This window comes from Anas platyrhynchos, chromosome 2 (genome assembly GCF_047663525.1).
Source record: "Anas platyrhynchos isolate ZD024472 breed Pekin duck chromosome 2, IASCAAS_PekinDuck_T2T, whole genome shotgun sequence".
Lineage (NCBI taxonomy): Eukaryota > Metazoa > Chordata > Aves > Anseriformes > Anatidae > Anas > Anas platyrhynchos.
In genome coordinates, this window is record NC_092588.1 from 154021471 (window position 1) to 154033206 (window position 11736).

The 11736-nt window shown below is 35.6% G+C and overlaps 1 protein-coding gene and 1 non-coding gene across 2 annotated transcripts in view; both read right to left on the minus strand.

The window, feature by feature from the left end:
• Positions 1-3711, minus strand: part of LOC101799433 (sodium channel protein type 5 subunit alpha-like) — a 45950-nt gene extending 42239 nt beyond the window's left edge. The window contains exon 1 of the mRNA XM_021272133.4: positions 3468-3711. The gene's annotated coding sequence lies outside the window, so the exon portion shown is untranslated. The remainder of the gene's footprint in view (positions 1-3467) is intronic.
• Positions 3712-11119: 7408 nt separating this feature from the next.
• Positions 11120-11289, minus strand: LOC113842995 (U1 spliceosomal RNA). The gene has a single exon (XR_003495901.1). It is a non-coding gene; the product is annotated as a U1 spliceosomal RNA (small nuclear RNA).
• Between the last annotated feature and the right edge of the window lie 447 nt (positions 11290-11736).

An 11736-nucleotide genomic window follows, 5' to 3' on the forward strand; every position in this document is an offset into this window, starting at 1 on the left:
TCTGACAGCTCTGAGCAGAAGCTCTGAGATAGAAGCTAGAAAACACTTGTCCCTAGAGGCAATGACACAGCACCAGTGGATGGGATTTCTTCTAGAACCTCAGAGATCAGACTGTGGTGTGTACATACAAGTTACCGTGGGGAAATCCTAACCACACACTTCCCAGAACATGCTGCTGAAGGCCAGAATGCAAATTTATTAATTTGTATGTGTGAAATTCCCATTTAAATTAAATTAACAATTGCAAATCGTACCACACGTACGATTAACAGGTATAAATTTGCTTTCACTGCTAAAGGACTACTCTCTACAGAATCAGGAATATAAAAACATGGCACCAAATTCACAATTTTTGTAATTAAAATGGAAAGTCCTTATTTTTCTAATATTGAGAAAAGGAACGGAATTGAGTGTAAATAAGCTGGTTGTGGTTTTAGGTTAGGCTAACTGGGTTAAGGCTGACTTAGGGTACTGTGAAAATGACACAGAATCTTTTTATGTCCAAAAAGAACCCACAAGGAATTCTAGATATACCCATGAAACATATGCTGCAAAGAGATGAGCATGTCATTAAAAAAAAGTGGACACATGGGCACTATTATAGTACAATTATCTATAAAGTTTCTTAAGACAAAAACTATCCTTTCAGGACAACATTATCTAGAACAGCAAAGTACTGCCAAAAAATGAGTCCATTAATACAATGTTTTGCAGACACAAATTAAAAATTGCTCACTGGTATAATGGCTAATTACTACAGATAATAACTAACGGTCTTAGACTTTTAAAATGAACAACAAAATATAAATTCAAGCTTTAAATGCAGCTCCTTAATTTGCTTCTATTTATATGAATTTCAGAATTTCTTTCAACTTCCTAAATGTATGCAGGGTTCCTTTTGTAGGTGGTAGCATTCAAAAAATTGACCAATAAGATATTCAAAAGTTCATAAGAGGGGTATTTAAATTAACAAAACTGCTCAGTAAAACACCATCAAAATCTGTAAATGGTGTTTTTGATGGGAAGGTGTTCTTGGAATTTGATAGGAAAACAAACGGGAACATAAATAGAAAAATGTCCTTTTGGGGGGTTTCACTTAATTCTAGCATATATAGCATTTAATCCTGACCCTTGAGTTATTTCTGTCTGCTCCCTCATTTATAGCCACCAACTGAACATTATCTGTAAGCATCTGGAGTTGAAAAAATAAAGAAGAAACTACAATTATCTGCTTTTTTTTTTTTTTATATGCATTTAACAGACTCTTTCACACAGACATATTCACACAAAGAATAAAAATGATTCCCTGTGGTAGGATTTTGTTTGCACAAAATCCAATAACTATATGTTTAACATAGGTCAAAAAGTACCTTAAAATAAATGAATAAAACAAGAATATAACATATAACAATATTTACTACAAGACCCACCACCATAAGACTGCAACAATTAAAATCTGCGCTCTCATCAGAGTCCCGTTCCCTTTTCAGTACTCACCAACAGCATTTCCAGAAAGCTTGTTTTAGCTCCGCATTTTAGCTTGTTAAAAGCTCTGTATTTTTCAAAACTCATTTCAAGTTGTGATGTGCAAAATCAAATTTTAATAAATCTTATGTCTGTTCAGACAATCATTATAACAAAATATCCAGAACCTAATACTTCCAAGTCGTTTATGAAAGAGTACTTAATGACACTGGCACCACGTACATCATATATAGCTCTGGATCACATAGCAAAATTAGCCTTCCAGCTGTATCAATAAAATCAGTAGCCTTTTTAGTACCTTGACAACATAGAATTGCAAATTAACACATATTCAGAAACACCAAGATGCTGTGGATGGATGGAGTCTGCAGATAAAGACACCTTCACTGAGGTCCTGCATGTGAAAGAGGCATCTTAACTGTCACTACAGTCGGTCGATATCTAGTAGTAAGCACAGTAAATCCAGGCTGCAGAGATACTCAGATGAACAAAGGGAGATAGCTACCTTAGAATGTCCAAAAACTTCAGTGACAATAAATCCCCACTGTCTGTAATGGGATTTTAAACTCCTAGATCATGGACAGTCTATTTAGACCCTTAAATGCAATCTTATGCTGAAACAGTCCATAGCTGCCCAAACTTTTCCTGCTGTTAAACAGACACCTCAAACACTTTGGAGTCACCTTTCCATATAATCTACAAGAGCAAAACTGGATGTCAGCAAAATCAGAGATCTGCATTAGTTATTTCAGATTTCAAACTTTGTTTTTAACCAGTTCACCACCCACAGGAAACACTGATGTGAAAACTCTCAATGTTATAAACGCCTTCAAACTCACCATTTACCTTACATGTGGATATGTGGATGCACTGGACATATATACCGTAATGAATACTCATTATTATAAATAACCACTAATATTAAAAACAAACAAAACAAACAAACAAACAATTTAAAAGGAATCAAAGCACTTTTATGTGCAGCTCAAATGTTTTTGAAACAAGAAACTGCAAGGAAAAAGAAAAAATGCAGCAACACTAGGGAATAGGCTAAGATTTCTCTCTTTTCTGTACGGTACAACACCCTGCAAAAACCTACTACTATCACCTACTCAGATCCAATACAGAAAAAAAAACACATCTGCTCTCAGATTACTGTTTTTTTTTTTTTTTAATGTAACTACCAATAATTATCAACACATTTAACAGACTTATTTTATTCCTTTCTAAAAACAGTCTGGGAAATAGAACAAGCTTTATTAGATTACTGCTGTTTCTAAAATACATGGTTATTTCCTCCACCGAGCACTTTGTTCCCCACTCTCCTCAACCTGCTTCCCCCCTACCAAACTTTGTGTTTTTTGTGTTGATAGCTATCTTTGTTTGTTTTTGAAACAGACACAAAAAGCTATTCACACTATCAATATAATATAATAAAATCTGTTCACACTATCACTTCCAAAATCAGAAATGGGTGCAACAGGCTAGATGGTGAATTACTTCAATGTCTTGAAAAAATGGCTTGCCAGCATTTTCTTGAGATAAACATTCCAAATTTCTGCAGGAAAATAAATTGCACTATTTGAAGATAATTAAAGCTCAGATTAGAAAGTATGAAACCCAATTTGAGGGCTACTGTGCATCAGCCAGCCTACCAAACCAACAGTACAAAAAGCAGTCTGAAATTAATGAGAAATATATTAACATTCAGTTAAATGTTATACTGCTACATGTAAGCTAAAGTAATAGTTGTGTATTTTCAGCAATATAACAGTTCTACATTAAAGGCACACTTTCTTATGTACATTCTACCTGTATCTAAAATAAAACCACATCTAAGACCTAAAAGCATAGGTGCACATATACATATCCACAGAGAACCCCCTGAATATTTTAACCCAATACATGTAAATTAAAATTAAGAAATTTGCAATGGGTATCTCTCATAGTATACAAATATTTAGGAAATACAAAACACTTACAGCATCCCCATCAAAATAAAAAGCCTTCACACTGGTTTCTTAAGCTAATTTCATCTAGCTTGTTTCTTCTACGAGAAAGAAAGTTTTCATTCTCTCACTGTCACCATTCTGTTCTAAAGAATATCCTGCCTACCTACCCAGCTCCCATCCAGAAAGTTTTCTTTTGTATTGGGATGCTTGGGGGAGGGCTGGAAGGAGGAGCTTGGCTGTTCTGGGAGCAATAAATGAGATTTTGTGATCTCACTGGGAATACTGTAAAAAAGGGAAAAAAGTGAGAGGGTGATTCGTTTGAAGAATATTAACCTAAATATTACCCGATTATTTTATTTATTTTGAAATCACAGCTGCACTTACTAAAAGCACAGATTACTTGTGTTCAATGGGAAAAAAAAAGTAGAAACATAAGAAAACAAAAGCTGTTTGCTTCCTATTTCCTCCTGAAGCTGATCTTTTAACCAGTTGAAACTTCCAGCATATATTACATATTGGGCCAAATTTTGTACTTCATTAAAACTTTTGGTAGAAATTGCATTTACATATTACTGTGTTTCATTCTTTAAATTCTATTTATTATTATTCCCTGGCTGAGACAAAATCTCAAAGTCAAATAGTTATATATGTATCTTATATATACAAAACCTGAGCTCAAAATACATTCAATATCACATTATCCCATAACTTCTATTAAAACATACATGCCTTGTTTGAGAAAAATAAAAACCACCATGTTTTTCCTCATATCCTGAATATTCTGAAATTAAAGTTCATTTAAAAAATCTGCTAGCAAGAGGTATTGGTAGCAACAGGTACAAATTACTGACGAGCCTTATTGCTAAGTACAATTATATTTCTTATATCAACAGCACCAATTACTGTCCAACAATTATTTTGCTGTTTATTGGATCGATCCTAAATCTTTGTGACAAATGATAAAGAGCTGTCATGGGTTTTGCTGGAAGAATTGCACTGAAAAAACTACGCTGTCCTTAAAAGCCAGGCAGCCCTAATGCGTGCAAAGAGAAAAAACAATTGTGATCAAACACTTTGCCTGATAGATACCATCAGCAAAGGAAACAACCAAAGATGGTTTTAAAGAAATAAAGATGCTAAGTGTTCAGTGATGCAAGCAACAACAAGGCATTTTAAGTTCAAGTGTAAGTTATTTTTCCTGAAAGCAATAGCATGTTCTCAAATTCAATTAAGAGAGCAGAATTTTAAATATCAGTAAAAGGTCATTCTGTAATGGCTCTATAACTGCTCTGGTCAAAAGCAGCCACATTTTATAAAACTCCATCCTCCAGCATCGCTAAATACAAAACCCATCCTTACCTGAACATAATTCAGCTGCATCCTCTTCATCAACCTGACCCTCTGAAAAATGGGGCACAGGGACTAAAGACAGATCTCAAAGGAGGGCAAAGAGCTGCACCTCTCCCTTTTTCTTTTTGCACCCTGTTTTCTTCTCAGATTCTTTCATTAATCATCAAAATCTCAGAAAGAAAAAAAGAGAAAAAAGCTCATTTAACAAAAAGATAATGTTCATTATAGAACCAACTAACTGTTGATTTAGTCTCCTTGTTCTTGCCATAGATCTGTCTCTTCCATTAACTGCAAAGCGTACTTTGCTTTTTCTTTTTTTTTTCTATTTTTTTTTTTTTATAGCTAGAGAACAAGAAAAAATATTTTTTTCTTGGTGGCATTAGTACATCACCATTAGTCTAATGACTGTGAGCACATAGATGTCAAGTGCTGAAAAAAAAAAACAACAAACAAACAGATTTTTGGATAGTTAAATGTATCTTGTGACTGTGCCACAACTCTAAACGTGAGATGCTGCTTTAGATTACTATTCAGATAAATACACTTATTAAAAATCTCAAGGCATTTGACGATTCATGCACATTGCATGACCCTCTTAACCTCCAGTTCTATCCAGCATCCTCATCTGCTCATTTCTTTCTTCTGAGAAATACTCTGTGGTGTAATCCTAGAAAAAGTTGTCTCCTATATTCAGTGGAATAACAGATCTGCAATGCTTGCCTCTATCTTAGAGAAGGGTTTCACACTTGGTTTCTGTTACTTTCCTCGTTTATAGGGATGATACTGTGTTATGTAAGCTCCTAACTTAAACTCAGCTGAACCAGAGCCTTACTAGTAAATAACTCTTCAATCCAACACACAAAAGCTGAACTCTGAAACTAGTCCAATGAAGACAAATACAAGCATGTGTAATTTGACAAAAAGGACAGTTAAGCACCCAAAAAACTGGTGAACACTTGTGGCCTTCTCAAATACTCAATATCATTAGCATTAATTAGAGTAGGCCTTCATTTTCTAATCCTAGGTAATTCTTATCTAGCCCTACTTACAAACACAGTTTGAGAATTGGTAATAGATTTTCATAGTATAATACTTCTTTATAACACTTACTTGGAGTAGTCTAAGTTATTAACCCTGATGCTTCTAGCTCATAAATGATATTTCTTAGAAGCTGTGTAATGGTGGTAGCTCACTACTCAGCAATAAAATTGCACAATATTTGGCAAATGCAAGCAGACATTTTTGCATCAGATATACTTGCAATAAAATTATTATTTGCAGGGATTTCTGTCTACTAAAGCTCCAGCTCCAGAGAACTTATGATCCTCCTTCCTGTGTGTACCTAAAATCTGCAGACAGAGAGAGGCATGCCCGCAATTGGGGAATACTACAAAACAGCCAACATATCACATTAAGAGCTCTCTCTAAATAATGCACACACCCCTATTACAATGCAAACTCAAATGCATCCATTGCGGACCAAATTAATTCAGCTGCTGGCCAGAAGCTTCAGGATTAATTTCAAGACCTAAATGAGCAAGAGATGCCAGGAATGCCCTGCATAAAATACCATAACCCCTGAACCGAGCGATATGGAACAGCAGGCAAAAAGAAATACACCTTCTTTGCTATACCTGGAATGCACAATAAAGAAATGTTATACGTAGAATAAAGCAAAAACAGACAAACAAAAAACATGCATATACAGATTTATATTATACAGAATACGTAGATTTATATTATACAGAATATAGATTTATATATTATACAGAATATATAATATGTAATATTTATATATTTATATACAGAATAATATATTTATATACATTTATTATGTTACATTATGTATATTTATATACAGCATAATATATAATATTTATATATTATACAGAATATAGATTTATATTATACAGATTAGGTAAAGGCGAGAGTTTGTCAGTGAGAAAAATTCAGGGGCTCAGGTCAACGGTCATGTCTGAGATACACTGAAGGTGTGCTCCAATCCCTATTAGAAAAAAAAAATAGTAGTGTAAAGGATGTGATGAATTTCTCAAGGTAATAATTCATCTGATTCCCATCTTCCTTTCTTCGTTGTGCACAATGAAATAAGAAATCACACGGACATGCAATTTGGTATTTAGTAAATAGCTAATTGGTTTTACAGAATAACAGGAAATAGCTTTTAGGGTAAGTACACATTAAATGTGTTGTTACACAAAGTAGCTTTCTGCCTAATGACCTAATGTACACTGAGTAAGTCTGAAAATTAGCTCAGTGCCTAAAGTTCAAGCCACTCCATGTTTCTTCTCAGTATTCTGAAAAACAGTTAGGTATTTATGAAGCATTTTGTATTTCTCAAAAGTAACATGCTTATTATAAGCGTGCAAACATTGCTAATACCATTTCTGAAAGATTTCCAGTATTTCTGATGCACTCTTGCTTACACAGCTTACTCTTGAAGTCTCACCTTATATCGCATGCCTGCAAACATAGTTATGAAATGACAAATGGAAGAGCTCTATCAAAGACTGAGCATTTGGTTTTAAACATACTTCTTACCATAGCTCCCTATAAGATTAAAGTCTAAATTCAACTTTTTGTCAAGAATGCAACAATACCAAGCAGCTTTGCAATCTAAAAACAAACTAACTGGACTTCAGTTCTGTCTGTCCCTCCTCTCCAGCTAACTTGGGCATCTCATTTTTTCAAAATGGCTTGAGAATTTATGTCTTTGCTTCTAGTTGCCATCATACTGGCACCATATCTTCTACTTACATGAAACTCCAGTCATTAAGAATGCTTATGTGGTCACCATTTTGCTATTGTATCCACAAAGCCTTTGCTCAGTGGACCCACTGTGATACGTGCTCAGTCACCTGCCTGAGTGACTCCACCAACTCTTGTCCCTCTGTGCCATGAGGAAAATGTCTCTTCTCATCCAGCACTCAAAAATAAAAGGATCGTAAACTGATTTGAAGTATTTTTCATTGAATCTCTACAAATATTCCCTCATTCTGAACCATGCAAGAAACATAATACAAGAAAATTGTGTGTCTTTAGACTTTCATCTAAAATCGTAACTTTATTTCAGATGAACTCTGCAACTTTTTGGACCTTAAACCAGCATCAGGACGTTCAGTTACAGACACACCAGAGAAACACAGCAAAGACTGTTAACTATTTCACGTTGTTCTGTGAATACGTTTTTGTGACTTTTACAGCAGATTTTGGAAATGAAGGAGTCTTAAAGATTATGTTACTTCAAAAAAAGACTTGTAGAACATGATATCCCAGGAAAAATCAGTTGCACAATAAAATTGAATAGGAATTAAAATCACCAACTTTCGCACCCTGTAAAATACAGAAAAAATACAGCAATCTCAAGCAGTTACCACTGAGTCATGCCCATAAATTATGTATTGGCTGCAATACTTTTGGCTTCAAGCTATGTAGAATCTATCACGTCCTTTGGGGAATTTCTTCAGCGATTAGCTGGCCTTAAAAAGCACGTCTTCTTCATAGCTTGAATTTATGTAGCTCTTCTCCAAGCTACATAGCCTATTACAGCATTTCCTAGAAGATTAAAGAGCTTTTTGCTTATGAAAAACATTCTCTTTTATATTTAAAAACAGAGTTGGAAGTGATATCCTAAAGCCACCTTGTTCATGCGTTAGCCCAAACCAGTATCAATTATCCTGATGTAATTCCTGGAGATATTTCTCTACTTTCTTGTTACAACAGATGCTGATTTCAAAACCTCCATATGCAACATACTCTAGTGCTTCACTATGCTCACTGCCAATAAAGTTGTTTTTTTTGTGCTTCATATATTTTTTTCTGAACTGCAATTTCAGTCCATTACTTCTTGTCTTCATCATGGACATGTAAACAAATTTATTCCATATTTCTTCTTAATTATTTGAAAACTGCTATAATGGTTCATTTAATCTTCTCTTCTATAGACAAAAACCATATGAATTTTTCACTCTAATTCCTACTTCTCAGGCTCCAAATCATTCTTACAGCTTATTTCTAAATTCTTTTCAGATTTTTTTTTCTTTAATGCTGTAGCAGCCAAACCTCACAAAGAGGGGCTGGAACAACACAGAGAAACAGCTGGCAAATGCTATAGCATTCTTCACCCTATCATTATTGAGGAAATATCTTTGTATTTTTATTTTTTTTACAGTGGTTACTTATCCAATAAACATCCATTTTGTTTTCTCCTCATCTCCATGTCTTGGCTTTACCTGTGAACCAAGCTCCATACTCTTACACGTCCTTTTTTGGCCCAACTTCTGTTTGCTTGCACTCGTGTTTTCAGAAATTCACAGTTTAGCCAAAGATGATCAGATTTTAAGGGAAATTGAAAAACAATCCCTGGACTCACATATACATCATGTTACTCCTCTGCCAAAACCCAGAGCTAATGTTATAAATGAGATGATCTCATCACTTTTCTAAAATAACACAAAAATAATGGAAGACTCAAAGATTTACTGCAATAAAAAAAAAAAAAAAAAAAAAAAAAAAAAAAAAAAAAAAACCTTACCTACCACATTTTAGTGTAATATTGTCTTTAGGACTCTGTAACAATTCAGACTTACTAAACATATACACAGAAGCCTGAAACTTATCACTTATCACTATGATAATTCTTTTGTTTTAGCAGCCCTCAGCAAATATGACCTTTGTTGGACTACACAGTCTCCAGAGGTCACTTCCAACTTCAATGATTCTGATACAGTGATCACTGTGCACTTTTTTTTCTCCTTTGAGTAATTAATTCTTGACATGAAAGGTTTTTGAAACACTGGAGTATATATACTAATAGCAGGGACTATCCACAAATAGTCACACAGAGAGGAAAAGCAATTTTAAAACTGCACAACAATGTAAATAGCAAAGGTCCTCAGTCTATAAACAAATCTAATTTTAAAGCAAATATACTAAGCAAGAAGATTGCCCTTGAAGACATAATATGAAGATTAACTCTAGCAAGTGAATAATCCACTTGCGATTATGATTAGTAGGGTTTATGAATTAAATTATTCCATTTATTTTTTCAGAGTAACAGAAAAATCATAAACAAACGTAAATATCTTTAAGAGAAACATAAAGAGAGAAACTGAAGTATGTGTGAAAATTATTGTGCTATGAAAAGAATCTCAAACCTCATAATGGACTAATGCATACTGAAAGGTAGTAAGGCACTTGGCTCAGAATTTACTTAAGCTGAAAACTTCTGCCTCTTTGTTTAGTCCACAGTCCATTAAGATTACATAGGCGATGCATATCAGCATCTGAAATGCTCTGATAATTACCGTTAGTCTGAAGCTAGTACACAACTAAATTCTTGTTTCAAAATAAATAAGTAATAAAATAAAGCCTTAATTTTATCTAAGAGAAAATTGTGTTCAACAATAAAACTTTTCCATATTTGTCTTAAATGCTTTGAATCATATACTTCCCACTGCTGTAATAGCATAAAATAGTAGAAATACTGCAGTTAAGGAAGGGCTGTGGTCAAGGCAGATCTCATTTCAGAACCTTAGCCTCTACCTGTAGTTGTGATGGTGACACAGTGCACTCAGCAATGCTAGAAAATGTGATCTATATCAAGATAAGCAAAGCTTATATTAGCATCAGTGAATGGCCATTGAATTTTCTGGTTATGACTATAATCAGCAATAAATGAACGTGAATATATGAAAATATATATTTTCCACTTACCCCTTTACCCATTTTTTTTCACGGTAAATTTTTGTCATTACCTATTACCAATCCTCCATCCAATTCACCAGTTCCTTTACTGTTTACAGTTCTACCATAATGAAGCAATCAGTGTAAAAAAATGCTTTCCAAGAACACAGCCCTATACACAATTCTATACAGATCTTTACCCAGAATATAGTTACTGCTGCAACCCAACACTTGATGCATTAATGGTTTAAGTGCCAAAGAGATGCTTTGAAACTGGGAGGTGTATCTCTGAAAATCAGTGTAGAACTGTACTGGGTCTGTCTGGAATGTTAACTTTCCCGGCAGCAGCCCATACAGTGCCGTACTCTGTACTTGTAGCTGGAACAGCAGTGTTATCACACCAGTGTTGTGTCTACTGCTGAGCAGCAGTGGCACAGTATTGGGCCTTTCTCTAACCCTCCTAGGGGATGGGCAAAAAGTGAGGAGAGAAACATCACTAGGGCAGCTGACCTAAACCAACCAAAGGGATATTCCATACCATGTGATGTCACACTCAGCAATAAAAGGTGGAAACAGGAAGAAGAGGGGAGGGGTGGGCTCTCGTTGAGAAGACGTCGGTCCTCCTCAACCAGGGGAGAGCGCAAACGCAGTCCCCCACTACCACAAATTATGCAGTCGAGTTTCCCGCATTTGGGGAAATCGCAGGGGTCAGCACACCCGGAGTGCAGGAGATGAGCCTCACCCTGGGAAAACCACCTGCGAGTGGTTGTGGGGTTTAGCTGCCCAGCATGGTAAAACCACCACAAGAACTTCATACAGCCATAAACTCACAACTTCAGGCACTATTTTTACATTAGAAAAGACAATATGATCTTCCACGTCTCTCTATGGAAGACAGATGAGTCTTTCCCATCAGCTCAGTGAGAGAGACTCAAATGGGGGCTGAGCACTTGACCCCCACCACAGACTCCTAAAACAAAGGCTTTGGACCTGAGTACCCTGAAGTGTGTGTGTAAAGCCTCGAGCACCTTGGAAGCACTGCCGGTGAGCTGGAGCTGGAGCCCCTCAGGGCTGGGACACGGCACCAGCCTTGGGTGAGCACCTCAGCCCCAAGCAGAGCCCTCCCGACAGGGTGAAAAGAAATCAGCCCACAGCCCTGGCCTCTGGGGTTTTCGCAGGGGTAAAAACATGGCTCTTAGGCTACCACACTGCATGGAAATTAAATAAATAAAATAAGCAAGGAGCA